This window comes from Hibiscus syriacus, unplaced genomic scaffold (assembly GCF_006381635.1).
Source record: "Hibiscus syriacus cultivar Baekdansim isolate YM2019G1 unplaced genomic scaffold, ASM638163v2 tig00110216_pilon, whole genome shotgun sequence".
Taxonomy (NCBI): domain Eukaryota; kingdom Viridiplantae; phylum Streptophyta; class Magnoliopsida; order Malvales; family Malvaceae; genus Hibiscus; species Hibiscus syriacus.
In genome coordinates this window covers 251707-268651 of record NW_024062632.1, presented here as the reverse complement: position 1 = coordinate 268651, position 16945 = coordinate 251707, and the positions used below count along the sequence as shown (strand labels likewise).

Below are 16945 nucleotides of genomic sequence, written 5' to 3'. Positions count from 1 at the left end.
AACCATCTCCCAAAACTATATAAACATTATTTCTACACAAGTTGCTCTTCATATTTCTTGTTTATTTCTCAATCTCATTTCATGTTCTGTTTTGAAATGGCTCCGTCGGCGATGGCGACGGCTTTTATTTGCTCCACCTTCTTGGCTCTGCTGATTCCGCCGGCGGTTTCCCTTACTTGCTCAGGCCAGAAGTTCACCAAAAACCAAGTTTTCTCCACCTGCCTCGACCTACCTTCTCTTTCCTCTTACCTTCACTTCTCGTACGACTCTTCCAACACCACTCTCTCCGTCGCCTTCGTCGCCGCCCCTTCCAAACCCGGCGGCTGGGTTGCATGGGCCATAAACCCCAAAGCCACCGGCATGGCCGGTTCCCAAGCTCTAGTCGCCTACAAAAATTCCACATCCAGCCTCGCTGTCGTCCGAACCTTCGACATCAGCTCTTATTCTTCGATCGTACCAAAAGACTTGTCATTCGAGATTTGGGATAAGACGGCGGAGAGCAGAAGCGACGGGAGCTTGGTGATTTTCGCTAAAATCAAAATCCCAGCGGATTTAGCATCGGGCGGGAAGATTATTCAAGTATGGCAAATCGGTCCCGGAGTCGGAGCCGATGGCATGTTGGCAAAACATGAATTCGCCGCCGCTAATTTGCAATCTAAAGGAACCCTCGACTTGAAAAACGGACACGCTAGCGGTAGCTTTAGAGGAGACACCACGATTAAGAACAAAAACGTGAGCTTTTCCTTCACTCTTTTTTTAATACATTACTATATTTCCGGTGATTCATTTTTCACCAAAAGAAAAAAAAACATTTTGATATCAGATTCATGGGATACTAAATGCCGTGAGCTGGGGAATTTTGTTTCCACTTGGAGCAATGATCGCTCGGTTTATAAGAGCGTTTGAATCTGCAGATCCAGCTTGGTTTTATCTACATATTTTCTGTCAAATATCAGGTTACGCCATCGGAGTTGCTGGCTGAGGAACTGGTCTTAAGCTCGGCAGCCAATCCTCCGAGGATCACATATTCCGGTCATAGAAATATCGGCATCGCCCTTTTCGTTCTTGCTACCGTCCAGGTATTTCTTGAATCCGATCAAATTTCAGATTTTTACAATAACAAATTTGGAATAAATTGTTTTTTTGGCAGATTTTTGCGTTGTTTTTAAGACCGAAGAAGGATCACAAGTACCGATTCTACTGGAACATTTACCACCATAGTTTCGGATACGCAATACTCGTGCTCGGGATCCTCAACGTGTTTAAGGGCTTCAATATCTTGAGGCCCGACCACAAATGGAAATCGGCTTATATGATCGTGATTATCGCGTTGGGCGCCATTTCCTTGGCGTTGGAAGCCGTTACCTGGGCTGTAGTTTTGAAGAGAAGATCTGGGAAATTCAAGAAACCTTACGATGGATACAATAATGGCCAAGGCAGACAAGATGAATTTTTTTAAATTAATAGGATGTGTATTCGATTGAATCGACTGATTTTTTTTAAATTAATTAAGTTGATGAATTTTATTTTGTTATTCTAATTAAGTTTTAAGTTATAAAAAATAAATTTAAGACGAAATATATTTGAAAACCCTTTAAAAGTAATATTAGAGAAAATAAAAAATATTTTTTAAGATAAATTTGATTTGATAATTTATTATTTAAGGTCTTAGATGTATTATTTTTAAGAAAAATATTTTTTATAATATAATATTTTTTATTTTTAATTAATTACATTTTTATAAAAGGTTTTACTTTCTATAATTTGAAAAACTAAATTAATTATCCACGCGCGACGAGTATTATAGATTTTTTGTTTAAATATAAAACTTTATAGAGGCATTTATCCATTTTCGTATTTTGATTAATCCATTCTGAATAATCAAAATCTTAAATTTTATTTTCTTTAAATAATAAAATACTAATTCCTAAACTGCACAATCACTCACCGAAGACTCACACACTTCATTTTTATTGGCCACTATCTAATACCATGTCAGATTCTTACATTGAGGATTTCTTTTTACATTTAATTCAACAGAGTTTATACATTATAATAATTGATTGAATATATCATATTTATATAATTACATTAATTATATTCGAATTCAATTACCATGACTTTTAACTGTTTAAAAAAATACCATGACTTTTATCTATGAAAGATTTGTTGTTGTATGGTGTGGTCTCATCATTTTCCAAATCAAGTTCCAAATATTCTTTCTTTTTTCCTAATGAAAAAGGAAAAGGCTAAGTAAATACACCAGCTTCTAATCCGCAAATAAGACGGACTATGAACATCTCTATGGAGAATACGGTGAAGGTCAATAGGAATCAAGTTGAAAATATCTAGGAATCCATCCTCTTTGGTAATGTGTTTGGCCATGTAATCCGCCGCATGATCTGCAAAAACTCAACATACAACGCTTTTTGCCATAGGCCAGCAATGGCTCTCATATGGAAAAAAGGACTATTTGGAGACGTTGGTGAAAGAAGGTTAAGAACTTCACTATTGTCGGTTTGCACAATGACTCGCTCGGAACCATATTGCCATAAAATTTTGAGACCTTTGAGAACGCCCCATAATATAGCTTCCAAAACAGAAGAGTAGCCACGAGATTTATCGAAAGCGAAGATAAAAGCACCACGATGGTCTCTAAAAACGCCTCCAACGGTACCTTTGTTATCAGAAGAGACTGTGGCGTCTGTGTTAAGGGAATAAGTCCCTTCTTTCTGGTGATTGCTATTGTATAGGCTTGGAGTCGGGAAAAGTTGGGGAGAGGCCCGTGGAAGATGTAGAAATATAAAGCTTGCTCCACATGATGCGGACTTGGAGGATTATTGCAGCCTCGGAGGGGATTTCCTGAAAGATGAAGATGTTTCGGCGCTTGCATATTTGCCAAATGATGGAGGAGAAAATAATATGTCATGGCCCATTTGACGCTTCCCAAAAGCTGTCACAATCCAGATTAAGCAGCAACCATTCCTGCAAAGTTAAAGCAAAGAAAATGGGATGATGCTAATAGTTTGTATGTTTCTGCCAGAGAGCACGAGCAAGTCGACAATCCCGCAGAATGTGTAACATTGTTTCATCGGTTGCGCCACAGTAGGAGCATGAAGCATCTTGGCCGAGATCTCTCATACTACGATCGTGGTTTGTAAGGGCTGTCTCGAAACGCTAACCATAAAAAACTTCGGATACGTCCTGCGACTTTTAGTTTCCAAATCAACCGCCAGCAAGGAACAGCGTCGTTCCATAGAGAGCTAGAGATGGCCATGTGTGCACTTTTGATGGAGAAAATATGTTTTGGATCTTCTTTCCAGTAACAGTGGTCGCTGCCAAGAGAGGGGCTTCGAGGTTGTATATTAAGGAAGTGGGGTATAGTTTCAGGCAGTAAAATCTCGTGTAAACGACTCCAATCCCAATCCAGATCAACATCAACTAACTCGGCCACATGGCTGCTGTGGAAGTAGCTAATTGGGATAATTGACCCAGGTTTGGGCATTCCAAAATTTAATGAGATTGCAATTTCCAATCGACCAAGCAATATGCTTCCGAAATTCCAACCAGACCGTAGATAAGAAGCGCCAAAAAAGAGAACAGTTCTCCCGGTTGATAGGATTCGGACAAAGCTCAAACATTCTATATTTTTCTCTTAGAAGCCGAACCCAAAGGACCGCATCCTGGAAGTAAATTACATTCCATTTTGTTTCTTAAAAAAATATATATTCCATTTTGTTTATTGTTGGTCCATAGTTTGGGCATTTTGGACCGCATCCTGGAAGTAAATTATAGAAGGCCGAACACATATATTTGATCTTCTATACCATGGCATGAAATATCATGATTCGGCTTTGCTCCATTATGAGTGGTAAACTACACAATTGATCATTCAACTGTCAATTGTTTATTTTATTTCGAAAACTTATAAAATGATCATTAAAAATATATTTTATTTTTATTTAGATCGCCCATAATGAAATTATTAATGATATGTGTTAGTATATTGTTATGACATATATCACCAGATGATTGATTTACTAATTAAAATAAAATAACAGTTTCATATTTGAAATTCAAATTAAGACCATTCCAAAAAAAAATTAGTTACACCTAATTATTGTACCCGCTTGTTGGATTACTTATTGACTATATTTTTATTTTAGATTAAAATCAATGTTTAAATAAAAGCAAAAGGTTTTAGATTAAACTAAAGTTCAAATAATTACAAATACTATTAAATCATAAAATAAATATATTAAGTAAAATTATAACTAAATAGGTTAATGAGTTAATGGTTGAGGGACTAAAATCGAACGAATTAATAATATAATGGATCAAAACCATTCTTTTTTTAAAATCGTTGACAAAAATAGGTACAAAACGAAAATATAAAGGACTATTTATATAGTTTTTTTAGAAAGATATGGATTTGAATATCTATCCCAAAATTATTGTTTTATTTTCATCTAATCTTGTGATATTCTTTTAATATTTAGAAGCACCTTAACTAATTCAGACCGACTCATGTTGTACACATGACTTTGGTGGGTGAGTCTCCCAATAGAGTTTTTTGCATACACAAGGACTCGAAATCAAAACCTTGCTTAAGTGATATCAAATTACTTACCACTTGAACCAACCCCTATTAGTTCTTCATTTTTTTCATTATACATATATCATGCAGAGTCGAGAGACTCAACTCAAACTTAAAAATTGATCCACAAATTACAAAAAAATTGAGTTTTATTTTATAACTCTGCTCGAATTTGAAATTTTTTCGAGTCAAGTCAAGTTTATGAAAGTACGAGTTCAGTCAAGTCGAGTTGAGTAAAAAAACTGATTTTTTTCAAGTCGAGTCGAATTTTGCTCACCCCTATGCATATCCTACAAATGTAGTTACTCGAATTCAAATTCTATAGAGAAAATGATAGTATCTTTTACCATTAAAACTATTTAATAGGTTCATATGAAACTTATCGCCACGATATAGTGACACATTTCAGTAACAAAATTTACCATAGAGTGATCAAAACGATTTTTGAAATATAATTTTAGTAGTAATTTTGCAAGTTATTGAATTTTGATGACTAGAATAAAATATTTGATAGTTTGGTGACCCAAACGTATAGTTTACCCTAAAAACAATAGTAGTTAAGAAAAAAACAACGGAAAGAAAGCGGGGAAAAGAGGAACACGTAGTTGAGCTTTGGAGTTAAGGCATATGCTTCTTTGGCATCTTCTAATAAAACTAGGTTCCGCATTTCGCTAGTATCTCTTTCCTCAAATCTCAATTGTTAATATACCCAAACGCATAAAATTAAAATAGAAAATGGAAGTAAAATTATTTTGATCGAATAATCGAATCAATGCAGAGCAGAGTGGAGACGTGGATCAGGGATCAAAGAGCCAAGATCCTCAAAGTCTCATGGAGTCCGCTTCAGTGGCGGATGAGGTGGCAGTGGCCGCCGTGGAACACCGGTGCTAGGGAACACCGCGAGAGGTTTCAACAAGAGTACGAGAGACGAAAGCGACAGCTACAAGAGCTTTGCCGAGCTGTTAAAGCTGAATCGGTCTCGGATTTGCAAGTCATTCTTTGCTGCATGGTCCTCTCCGAGTGCTTTTACAAGGTAATTAAGGCCAAATTTTATCTTTTAGGAAGTTTTTGTTATTTGATAACTGAATTTTAGAAACATATGATTTGAAGTTGAATGATAACATTAATCAAATATTTGATTGCATACAGAACTGCATGTTCTTAGTTTGTTTGAATCATGAGCTAAAAGAAATTGATCATATCCTCAAGGATGATAAAAAATTTATGACAAAATATTCTGTTTTCCCTTGCGTGGTAGAAACCTGCTAATGAGATGATGCGAGCTGTAAACAAATTTAAGGCTGATTTTGGAGGACAGATTGTTTTTATAGAGCGCATGCAACCTTCTTCGGATCATGTTTCTCACAGGTTATCTATTTTTTGTGCTGTATAATCTGCATTTCTTGTTTTATTCTTGTCCATTACGTAGTCCTAGAGAATCTTTCATATTTCCAAGAGTTCAGATCAATTACTTTGTGGCAGAATAGCAAGCAGTGTCGGTGAAGATGATTAGCTTTTGTAGAGTGCCATATTGCTTCTTTACCTGGTCATAAACCTTAATTGTTTGAAAATGACAAAGGTGTATGTAATGCAGGCCTGAAAGCTTTTTTCCAATAAATTTAACTCAAATTTTCTTGTTACTTTTCAACTTATTAACATGCTCGTGTAACTTTGTCAGTGCAAACAAAATAGGGTTAAGAAGAAAGGTAAGGAAGAAAAGAACATCATGAATAAATTGGAATGCATGTGTGTGCATCCATTGTAAATTCTAAAAAATGGCATCACAGTTAATGAGATTTCAACTAGGATATTGCTCGAGATAGAGTGGAATGACATAAGGTGATTAATTCAGATGATTTCCATCTTTGCTTTTAGTTTCGATCAGATCTTTGATGACACTCGACAATGAATTACTTGTAATCAGTTGCATACATTGTTGTCTGAGATAATAACCTTTGAATTCAGCAGTTGTTGTTTCTCTTATTTTTTTCCTCTGCATCTTTCTCATTGCAGGTATCTTTTGGCAGAAGCTGGTGATACACTATTTGCTTCCTTCATTGGAACCAAGCAGTATAAGTAAGCATGGTTAGTTTTATAGCTTGACTAATATTTGTTACTTTCAAATGCTTGATTCTTTTTTTTTCTTTCTTCGTTTCATCAAGGGATCTCATGGCTGGTGCAAACATACTTTAAGGTGCTATATTTAATGAGGATGTTATGGAGGATATCAAACATAATGAAGTTACTGAAGCAAACCAAGGTGAAAGACAAAAGGAAATGGGGAAAACGAGTTCATTTCATTGGAATCAAAATCTAAGCCGATGAAAGATAGGCCTGAACCTGCCGCTCATCGGGTATGATAATTATCATCATTCATGTATCATTAGAGTTTAGTTTCTAGGATATAACTTAAAGCTTTGAGTATTTTTGCTTCTTTCACATTTTTAAGTTATTAGTTATCATGTATGGTAATAAATACTTCTAGATTTTTTTTAATTTTTACTCCAATTAATAACGTTTAGGGTTTCCTGGCTCGTGCGAAAGGCATACCTGCTTTAGAGTTGTACAGGCTTGCTCAGAAAAAGAAGTGAAAACTTGCATTATGTGGACATTCACTTGGTGGAGCAGTAAGTTTTACTTAAAACTTACCTGGTATGTTGCCTCTATTTCATGCCTTTTTTGTGTGTGATTTAAGAGGTTGCAGCATTGGCTACCCTTGCCATTTTGAGGATCATTGCTGCATCATCTTCATCAAAAGAAAGTGAAAAGGTTCACGTGAAGTGTATAACATTTTCCCAACCTCCTGTAGGAAATTCAGCCTTGAGAGAGTAAGTCCTCTACCCTTTTTTCTGAAATAATTATTCTTTGATTTTTCTTCTTCTGAAGCTTGTGTTTGTTCTGCATTCCTTTTATGCATCTTTGCCGGTTATGTTAATAGAAAAGATTGGCAGCAATATTTCAAGAGTTACTGCATTCCTGAAGACCTTATACCGCGTATCCTTTCACCTGCTTATTTTCATCACTATTATGCACAAAGTTTGTTTATGTCCTCTGATGTGGAAAGTACCATTTTGTCAAAATCAAAGAATGAACAAGGTTCACAGAAAGGAAGTGCAGAAAAGCTAAATGAGAATGAAGGGGAGCAACTGGTTATAGGTGTAGGCCCTGTCCAGGGTCCCTTCTGGAGACTTTCAAGAATTGTTCCATTCGAAGGTGTTAGAAGACAATTTAAAAAATACACAGGAAAGCAAGATGTTCCTATAGAGCTATCCGCAGTTGACTCTACAACTGCAGCTTCAATTGACAATGTAGTTGTTGGACCACAGTCTCTTGAAATTCAAGAGGGTAAAGATGGCATATCTCTTAAACCATTTGCTCAGACTGATAATGGGGCATCAGGCACAGGATCTGGAAAGTTAACAGGAAAAACCAATGGTAGTGGGGACAACAAGAGATGGAGTAGAGCGCCTTCTTTACCTTCATATGTTCCTTTTGGACAGGTACATGTTCCGAAGGAATACGTCATTTATTTGTTTCTTTGTCAGTCATCTTAATATGTTAATGAAGGTGGACAATATTGATAATAATTTATCTTTTCTGTTTATTTGCTATGCATAAGTTAAATAGCTATTTTGAGATTTTACAAAGGGAAATTTGACAATCTTGTTGCTTTGACGTTGTGTGTAAGCTAGTCCTGATTTGGAATGGTCCTAACTTGTAGGTCTTAATTCTGCTGGCCTATTTCTATGAGGTTTAGATGTTGTAATTTCATGAAAGTTTAATGAGCTTTCTTACGCATCAATTTGCCTTATTGCGACAGCTTTGGGAGTTCTGTAATTTTTTGTGATAGATACAACTGACAACTGTTGTCACTCAACTGTTGTGTAGGTCATTATTTAGTTTTCTCCAGTACCATGGCATCATACTAAGCTGTTCTCCTAATGTTACAGTGCTTAATGGTTGCCACAAATTTGTAGCACTGTCATTCTATTATTTATATGAATAGATTATTGACAAAAACTCACTCTTGAGTCTTGACAGCTCTATCTCTTGGGCAATGCATCAGTTGAATCACTCTCCGATGCAGAGTACTCAAATTTGACATTGATATAGGTTTCCTTTATTTATGCTGCCTAAGATTTGGTTTTTTATACTTCATGATTTAAGTGGGCGTCATTTTGAGTGGTCATTAGCGTTTATGATTTTTGAGCTGCAGATTATGTCTTCTTCAATCTCTCATTTTGTTTGCTTTCTTCTGGCAAAGACATTTTCAGGTCAAATCTGTGTTTGTTGAATTAAAAGAACGATTTCAATCTCATTCAATGAATTCTTATAGGTCTCGATTTCAGAGGTAACGATTGATATGCAATTTGTTAACTCTCAGCGCTATTTATTTTACTGCTAAGTAAGTTCTAATTGTAATGTTGTGATTCTTTTCTTCTGTTAAATCAGCTAGATCTTTTTTCTTCTACGTTGCAAAATTGGACCTGTATGTTGTGAACTTTTTATTTTCCTTCAATTTATTTATCACGAAAAAGCATTGTACTTGATACAGAGCACTTAAGTCAATAAAGCAATTAAATATGGCCTGTTTGTAAAACAAATTGAAGAATAAAAACATATATACTCCTGAACATATCAGCTGTTGGTGAGACCAATGCTGTTGCTTCGTAGTCCCTAGGAAGAACTGCTGTTTAGTCTATTTAATAATTATCATGTTATCTACTATTCTACTGAAAATAAATAGGCACCGCTAGCGATTGCTGACCAGGTATAGAGCAGGAGTTGGAACGAGAGTGTAATTTATGTAATATTATTTATTTGCAATTATCCATATACTATGAGCTCATTATTTATCTAAGTATTCTTTATTGTTTCTTCTTCCTTTCTAAAAATATTAATTATTGCATCAATGGGGTGGACTTATATTAACAATAGCTTCAGATCGTGGCATTTTGAGGTTTTACGTCTTCAGGTTCCATAACTGTTTCCATCCATTTGAAAACGTTAAATGGAACAATCATAAATTGACTGGCCATTCAAAAAATTGCTTGTCCCAGTTCTAAAAGTCTGTAAGAGTGTGTCCGGATGAGTGATTTCGAGGAGGAGATTTATTTTTATTAAGGTTTTTAAAATCCCAAAAATGAATTTCCCTGTTTGGGTAAAAATAATGGAGAATTTTAAAATTTACGAGGCATTTTGAAAGGGGATTTTGGTAGCCCAAATCCCTTATTCAAATCCCACCTAAAGAGGTTAATAATGCTAAGCCTATAGAATATCTCCAAAATTTTAAAATTTATCATCCAAACACACTCTAATTGATTCTATGGTCACTTTGGATTTTTACTGCTATACTTTACCATGTTGCTGGCTGCACCCTTAAGCTTAAACTAGTGAAATTGTATATACTTTATTGAGTATTGAAAACCCACCAATAGAACTCTTGGTTGGTTGGCAATTGATGATCTCAGATGGCTTTTTCTGAGCTTCTCGTTGCTAGGCAGCTTGGCCATTTCCAGTTATCTTCAAATGATGTTTTATTAATCATCATGTACTAGATATTGTTCTTCTCGTTATTCATGATTCTTTGTGCTTGCTATCAGTTCTTTCTGTGAGTACTTTTGACTATTTTTATGCCAAAAAGTAATGAAATTTATGAAATATCTAACATATCACACATGGCATTAGGTGGAATTTTGGGAACCCAAATTCTGTTGAGCATTTCTCGTGGATAACATATATCCTTATTTGGGATATTGGAAATGAATACTTCATTAGACACATTTGTTACATAATTGATTCATTATTTTCTTCATTTATTTATTTGCAGAATTTATAACCTGTGCAAGAATGATAGTGCTTCATCTTTCTTTGGAATGGAGCAACTGCAACAGTTTCCACATCTGCAACAATGGCTTGGGCTTCCGGTTGCAGGTTCTGTAGAGCTTGGGCATACTGTCGAGTCTCCTATTATTCGTACAGCCACTTCCATTGTGCCTCTTGGGTGGAATGGTATTCCTGGCGAGAAGAATAAAGATCAATTGAAGGTTGATATTACTGGATTCAGGTTGCATTTGTGCACTCTGGTTCATGCCCGAGTAAATGGAAAATGGTACGATTATTTATCACCATTTTCTTATTTTATTTTTACGAAATGTTCTGTCCAGCCAATATGGTAAGATGTAATCATAGTTCTCAGGATATTACTCTTTGAATCAAATTTGCTTCATGACTCTTCCATTCAAATATATATTTTGCAGTAATATGTTGCTGACATTGGGCAGGTTTAAGGAAACCGTGAAGGAACCTCAGGTATTCATAATTTTTTTTCCATATTATTAAAGATATTCAAGGAAGAAGCCAAGTTCCCCTCTGATGTAGTCATCAGGTTGTTTTTTCTGCACCGGCGTAAATATTTGTTGATGTTGGTAAAATGAAATCTAAGATGTCATTTCTGGGTGAGGGGACTTTTTTTCCGTTCTATAGATGTACATTTATCAGAACTTGTCACTGATTTATCAGGTTCAGCTGCTAGTCTACTTGTAAAGAAGCATTGTAACATTGAACAGGTAATCCATGAGCAGTTTGTTTAAAGCATTTTTAACTATAAAATTCAGATGTATTGCATTTAGAATATGTTTTTATACAAGTTTCTCTGTATCTGAAAAACAATCAAGTTGAAACCTGGTCTCTCTATTTTTATGAACTTTATGGAGGCTCATTCTTAGTTGTTGGCTTTGCCATGACTTCAGGGAAAAGGAATTGCATCTCTGACATCGGTGAGGCCAGTGGTTAGGAGAACCATAAGGTCGAACCCTAGGCTGAATCCAGAGTGCTTAACAGTTCCATGCCTGCGTAGATCTTGGTACCATTCATATTGATCTCTTGACAAGTCAAATTCCTTGATTCTGAAATCAGAAAACCATAGCAGACAAGGGGAAAATTAGTTTTTTGTTTCAGATCAATAAGGATATATTGAGAATATTTCATTCCACAAGAATAAATCCAAATTATAATGGATTCAAAGTAATTATTTGAATAAGTGGGATAAATTTAAGTTCACATCAGTTGGTTCTTGCAGTTGTCTTTAACAGGTGGCATTTAGAAAGCTCGGGATTTGAATCCGGAAAAAATTCTCAAGTGGGAGCACTAATTATGTAAACAGGTTAGTCTTTTGCACTATCACCCATTTCATTTGAATCCAATATTTTGTTGGCAAATCATTTGAAGTAGGATCACTACTTAATGGTGCAATGAAATTACAGTTGTATAAGAAAGGTCATTACCTTGTAGTTAGCATGTCAAAGCGTCCTTCACTTTGGCTACCTGTGATCACTCTTCCAATCTGCATACCATTTGTCCATCTTTATAAGCAATCTAAAGCAGCCTCTTTGGTTCAATTTATTTGTTTCAAGTTTTAGACTTACCTTGGGTACAACAAGATCAAAAGCCGCCACTATTTTTCCATCATCATTCAAGCGTACATAAAATGGCTTAACTGCTTTTGGAAAATCATAAATAATCACAGGCTTTTTATAGTGATCATCAGCCAAGTAGCTGCCATAGAGTTGATGAATGGTAAAAATCTTATAGGAAAAGTCTCATATTCTTTAGGATATTTGCATTCGACAGTTTTTGGTTAGCCACACTATACGTACCTTAGATGTTCAGCTGTTAAAGGGACGCCCCATCGAAGTTTTGTTTTGAAAGCCCCATCTGTTACCTGGTGTTGAAGAATGAAAAGTCTGTCAGATGAAGTTGCTAAACATAAGTCAGATATGTTGGTTGGGAAGTTATGTTACTTGGACTTGAGTAAGTTTGGAGGACCGTACTCCCAAACCCATATTTGATTAAGTATCGGCTACGGTCATCTAACACGGATTCTTCAAGAAAGATGAAGAGTGAGTAGCATGATAGGAAGTATATGTTGTCAAGGTTTTACCTTTCGCAAAATTTCCACTGCTTCTCTATAGGAAATCTTTTCATAAGAACTTGATATCATATATTCAAGACGGTAGACCACAGTCTTGTATATTCTTTTTGAGACAAACTTCATGTCTTGTGAACAGTGATCCAATATCCATCTGCAGAGAAATTTGAAGCAGTCCTCTGCACATTTCATGGAATCCTGGAAACTCCAATCAAATATATCAAGGATATTTTAATAAATCTTTCTTCTTTATTATATTATTATTTTTCTGTTGCTTCAGAATGTTAAACCCTGAAAGCCACCAATTGAAATATCTAATCTACTATGACCATGAAATTACATAAGATGCTTGATCCTAGAAGATTAAAAAATATTACCTCGAATTGTGTAAAAGCCATTTCGACCTCAGTAATCCACATTTCAGCCACTTGCTTGAGGGACACTGTTTTCTCAGCTCGAAATCTGGGTCCGAATGAGTAAACATTCCCATGAGCACAAGCATAGCTCTCTAAATGAAGGCGACCTGAAACAGTTAAATAACTCTGGCGACCAAAGAAATATTCATTGTAGTCAGGCTTCAGCACAGTTACTGGCTCCCCCTTCTTGCTTGTATTTCCTAAAAGAGTTGTCACCTGAAACTTTTCACTGAAACCTTCAGAGTCCGTAGTAGTGATTATCGGCACTTGCACGTGTAAAAAGCCATTGTTCTGGAAGAATGTATGGATCACAAAATCGAGTGCGTAGCGAATTCACGAGACAGATACAACCTGCAATTTAAAGCATAGTAATTAAACAGTATGTTATGTTCAGTTTCTAATGTAAAGTTTTTAGGAAAGTATGTAGAGAATACCGTAGTTGTCCTAGGACGAAGATGAGAAAACTCCCTCAAAGAATCAAGGGGTATTTTTTCCTTGACAAAGGATATGTATCAGACTCTAGTGTTCCGATATGAACTTTCTCGACTTTAAGCTCAATAGTTTGCTTTCCATGTGTTGATGGTTTTTCCAGCACCCTTGGGCTAATATACATGTTCCAGTAGGTAGAACCTGGCTTGCTGAAACTGGAACTATAGCTGAATCTATCACAACCTGAGAAATTTTCAAATACCAATCAGGGGTTTGCATGAATAATCAATCACTTTATAAGAAGAGTGTAAAAACAATTCAGGGTTTTAAAGTACCATAAGACTTGAAACACGAGCCTTCATTAACTTGAAGATAGAATTTAGAAGGCGGAGGTGGTTTGGGAATCGAAGGCTCCAACTTTTCTCGAACAGACGAGGAACTAACCGAGCCACCAAAAACTCTGATGATTGACCTGAAAAAGGGGATTTGAGATTGAACCATTTCAACACAGCTAACGTCTTTAGGCCCTGGGGAGGCTTGGGCCACTGCCGGAGGCTTCGATGCCACCGCTACGGGCTCCCTTTTCACCTCCTTGGAAGATTTCACCCACCCTCCAAGCACAACCGTTTTCCCAAACAATCCAATCTCATCATCACCACATTCCAATATGGCTTGTAATGCCACCCGATTCGAGTACATCAAAGGAACCAAAGGAGAACCTCTGGTAACCTTTTGGCAGTTGAGATTCCATCTTTTGTGACTCCATCATCTTTTTATGAAATCTAAATAGAAGAGAGAGAGAGAGTAGAAACAGGAAAGGGAATTTGTGAGCTAAAATCAAGGTTTGTAGAGTTAAGAATTTGGGGAAGGGGTAAAGATAAGGAAGGGGAAAGAAGGTGCTTTTTGAGAATGGGAAGGAAAGGAAAGGAAAGGGATTGTTTGGATGGATTGACATGGTCGTTTCATTTGGACAGGTGAATGAAAGTGGCGAAGGCACAGATTATAGAGAAAGAAAGAGGAGAGAAAGGGTTGGCGGCAACGTTAGGTATATTTGTAAAGTTGGGTTTTCGCTGGAGTTTCTATACCCCCAAACTGTTTTTCAAACATATAAAGTAATGGAACTGAGAACAAGTTTAATAATATCTGACATATATTCGTATTTAAGATTTTTAATATGTTTTTTTATATAAATTACGAATCTATATATATATATATGTACCAGGCAAAATGGGGAATATTTTAATCAATGTATTGTTTTTTTCCAAACATGAATTGTGTATTCTTATCAAATGACTCAATTTAACAGATACATTTTTAAATCTTTCTTCAACTAATTGACTTGGATCCCATTGTGAGAGTGTGATGTAAAATGTCACCCATAAACAATGGCGAAAGTAGATATATATCGGGATGTATAAAATAAAATAAAAATCAATTAATTATTTATTTTATTGATGATACCTTCCCTAAAATTTTATTTCTAGACCCATCGTTACTCATAAATTTATTGAATTTGATATTAAAAATGTAAGTCGAAGAGAAAATTCCAAAATCTTTGAAACCTAATTGTGTTCAAAGTGTTGTGGCAACCAAGAAGACATACAGTTGATATCATTTAATTCATATTCAGTCCGTGGCCAGATCCCTACACGGAACGCAAAACGCCGTATACACATCTAATCTAATAATAAAATAAAGGCAATCGACTTTGTTCACAGTCGAACTTGTGAACATATTTTCTTATTTTCACGCCGTAAAAAAATTTTGATTTTTGACTACTTCCAAAATATGAACAAGAATACATCATGTCAACGTTAAGTTACTTTAACTAATATGTAAAATATCCCTTGGATCACAAACAAAAACTCTATTAAAACATTAATTCTTCTTTAATTTAGACACACAAATTATTTAAAATAAATTTATACATAAAAATTTAGTCAAAACGTACTGCAAATGCAAAAGATAACATTAACATATCCAAATACCTTAATGTATCGGTGTATATGTAAACCAAATTACTAGTTTGTAGAAAAATATAAATTTATAATACTTTAAATATATTAATATTTTTTATTTCAGTCCACCATGTTTTAATCTGACTGATATGATTAATATTGTAACATTTAAAAAGATATGAATTCGGACATACTCAATATCACATTATCCTTTGATTTAAGAATTTAAAGTAAGCATGGTATAAAAAATCAAATATTATTAACATGCTGATTTAATTTGCTAGATTGTCATTATTACCAATACATTATGTAGAAATATACAAGTCTTAACATTTTTAAATTATTCCTATAAGATCTGAGTTTGAGTAGTTGCGTTTACAAGATATGTATACATTACTACTTAATTAAAATAAATTCTAAACATATACTACCTATAACATATTATTAACATTATTTGGGTTGTACAATCATTCATTCATGAGGAAAAGAAATCATAAATTTGGAAAGAAATTTTATTAGTTGGATTCCATAAATGGAATGTAATTTTATGGTAGGTTAATTTCTATTTATCTATTAAAGTAAATATGTGAGCCTTGTGTTACTTTATTAGAATGAGACCCCTAAAATATATTATATTAAGACGAAATTGTAAAATATTAAAATTTAAGAAGATTGAAACTAAGATTGATAAAAATAATATTTTTTTTGTCCATTAAACATAATAAATTTAGTATTTTAAAAAAATTGATTACAATTGAATTGTTGAGATAATAAGAGAGAAAATTAGAAGTATTTTTGTTAAATATTGCCAAGAAAAAAATAATTTTTCTAAATTAACTTTTTTTCAAAATATGGACCCTTAAATTTTGAGACGTTGTGACGTATCATGTTTTATACTTGCCAACGAACCAGCCTGATAACAGTTCCATCAAAGCTCTTGATTCTTTAGCATATATATGATTTACCAATTAGCTCAAAAAGACAGCCTAACACAGTATTCAATCCCTTCGTCTCCAAGAGGATCATCGAAGCGTGAGCCTCGATCTTCTTAAGCAGAAAATGGCTGATTTCGCCAAGGAAATGGATTGGGGTCAGTTCCACAGCCCTAGGAATCTCCTCTTGGCCCTGGTATTGATCTATATGCTTGCTTCATACGATTTTATGGTTCTTTTTATTCAACGTTAGCGGTGGTCAGAGATAGACTGATTTTGTCCTAAACATAAAAAAAGTTGTCTATCCCGGTAGTGATTATTCATGTATAGGTTGGTGAAGTGGGGGAACTGTCTGTGATATTTCAGTGGAAAGGTGAGGTCCAGAAAGGGTTGCCCGATTGGAAAGAAGATGACAAAATTCACCTGGGCTAGGAGCTTTCTGATTTTCTGCTTTACCTGGTGAGGCTATCTGATATCTGTGGCATTGATCTGGGGAAAGCTGCTCTTCGTAAAGTTGAACTCAATGCTATCAAGTACCCAGCTTCAAAGCAATACACCGCCACCACCACCAACAATGGCAGTGATGGCACTGTGGAGATGTGTGATTGATGATCTGATAATGTTCTCTTCTTGATCTTTTTCATCTTTCAAAAACATTGGTGAAAACACCCATGGTTTAATAA

General features: G+C 35.1%; 4 pseudogenes; 3 read left to right on the top strand and 1 right to left on the bottom strand.

Moving 5' to 3' along the window:
• Positions 1 to 58: 58 nt before the first annotated feature.
• LOC120114005 lies at positions 59 to 1459 on the top strand (annotated as a pseudogene).
• A 3886-nt stretch (positions 1460 to 5345) lies between these two features.
• On the top strand, positions 5346 to 11402 carry LOC120114036 (annotated as a pseudogene).
• On the bottom strand, positions 11322 to 14327 carry LOC120114004 (annotated as a pseudogene).
• On the top strand, positions 14326 to 16871 carry LOC120114003 (annotated as a pseudogene).
• The last annotated feature ends 74 nt before the right edge of the window (positions 16872 to 16945 follow it).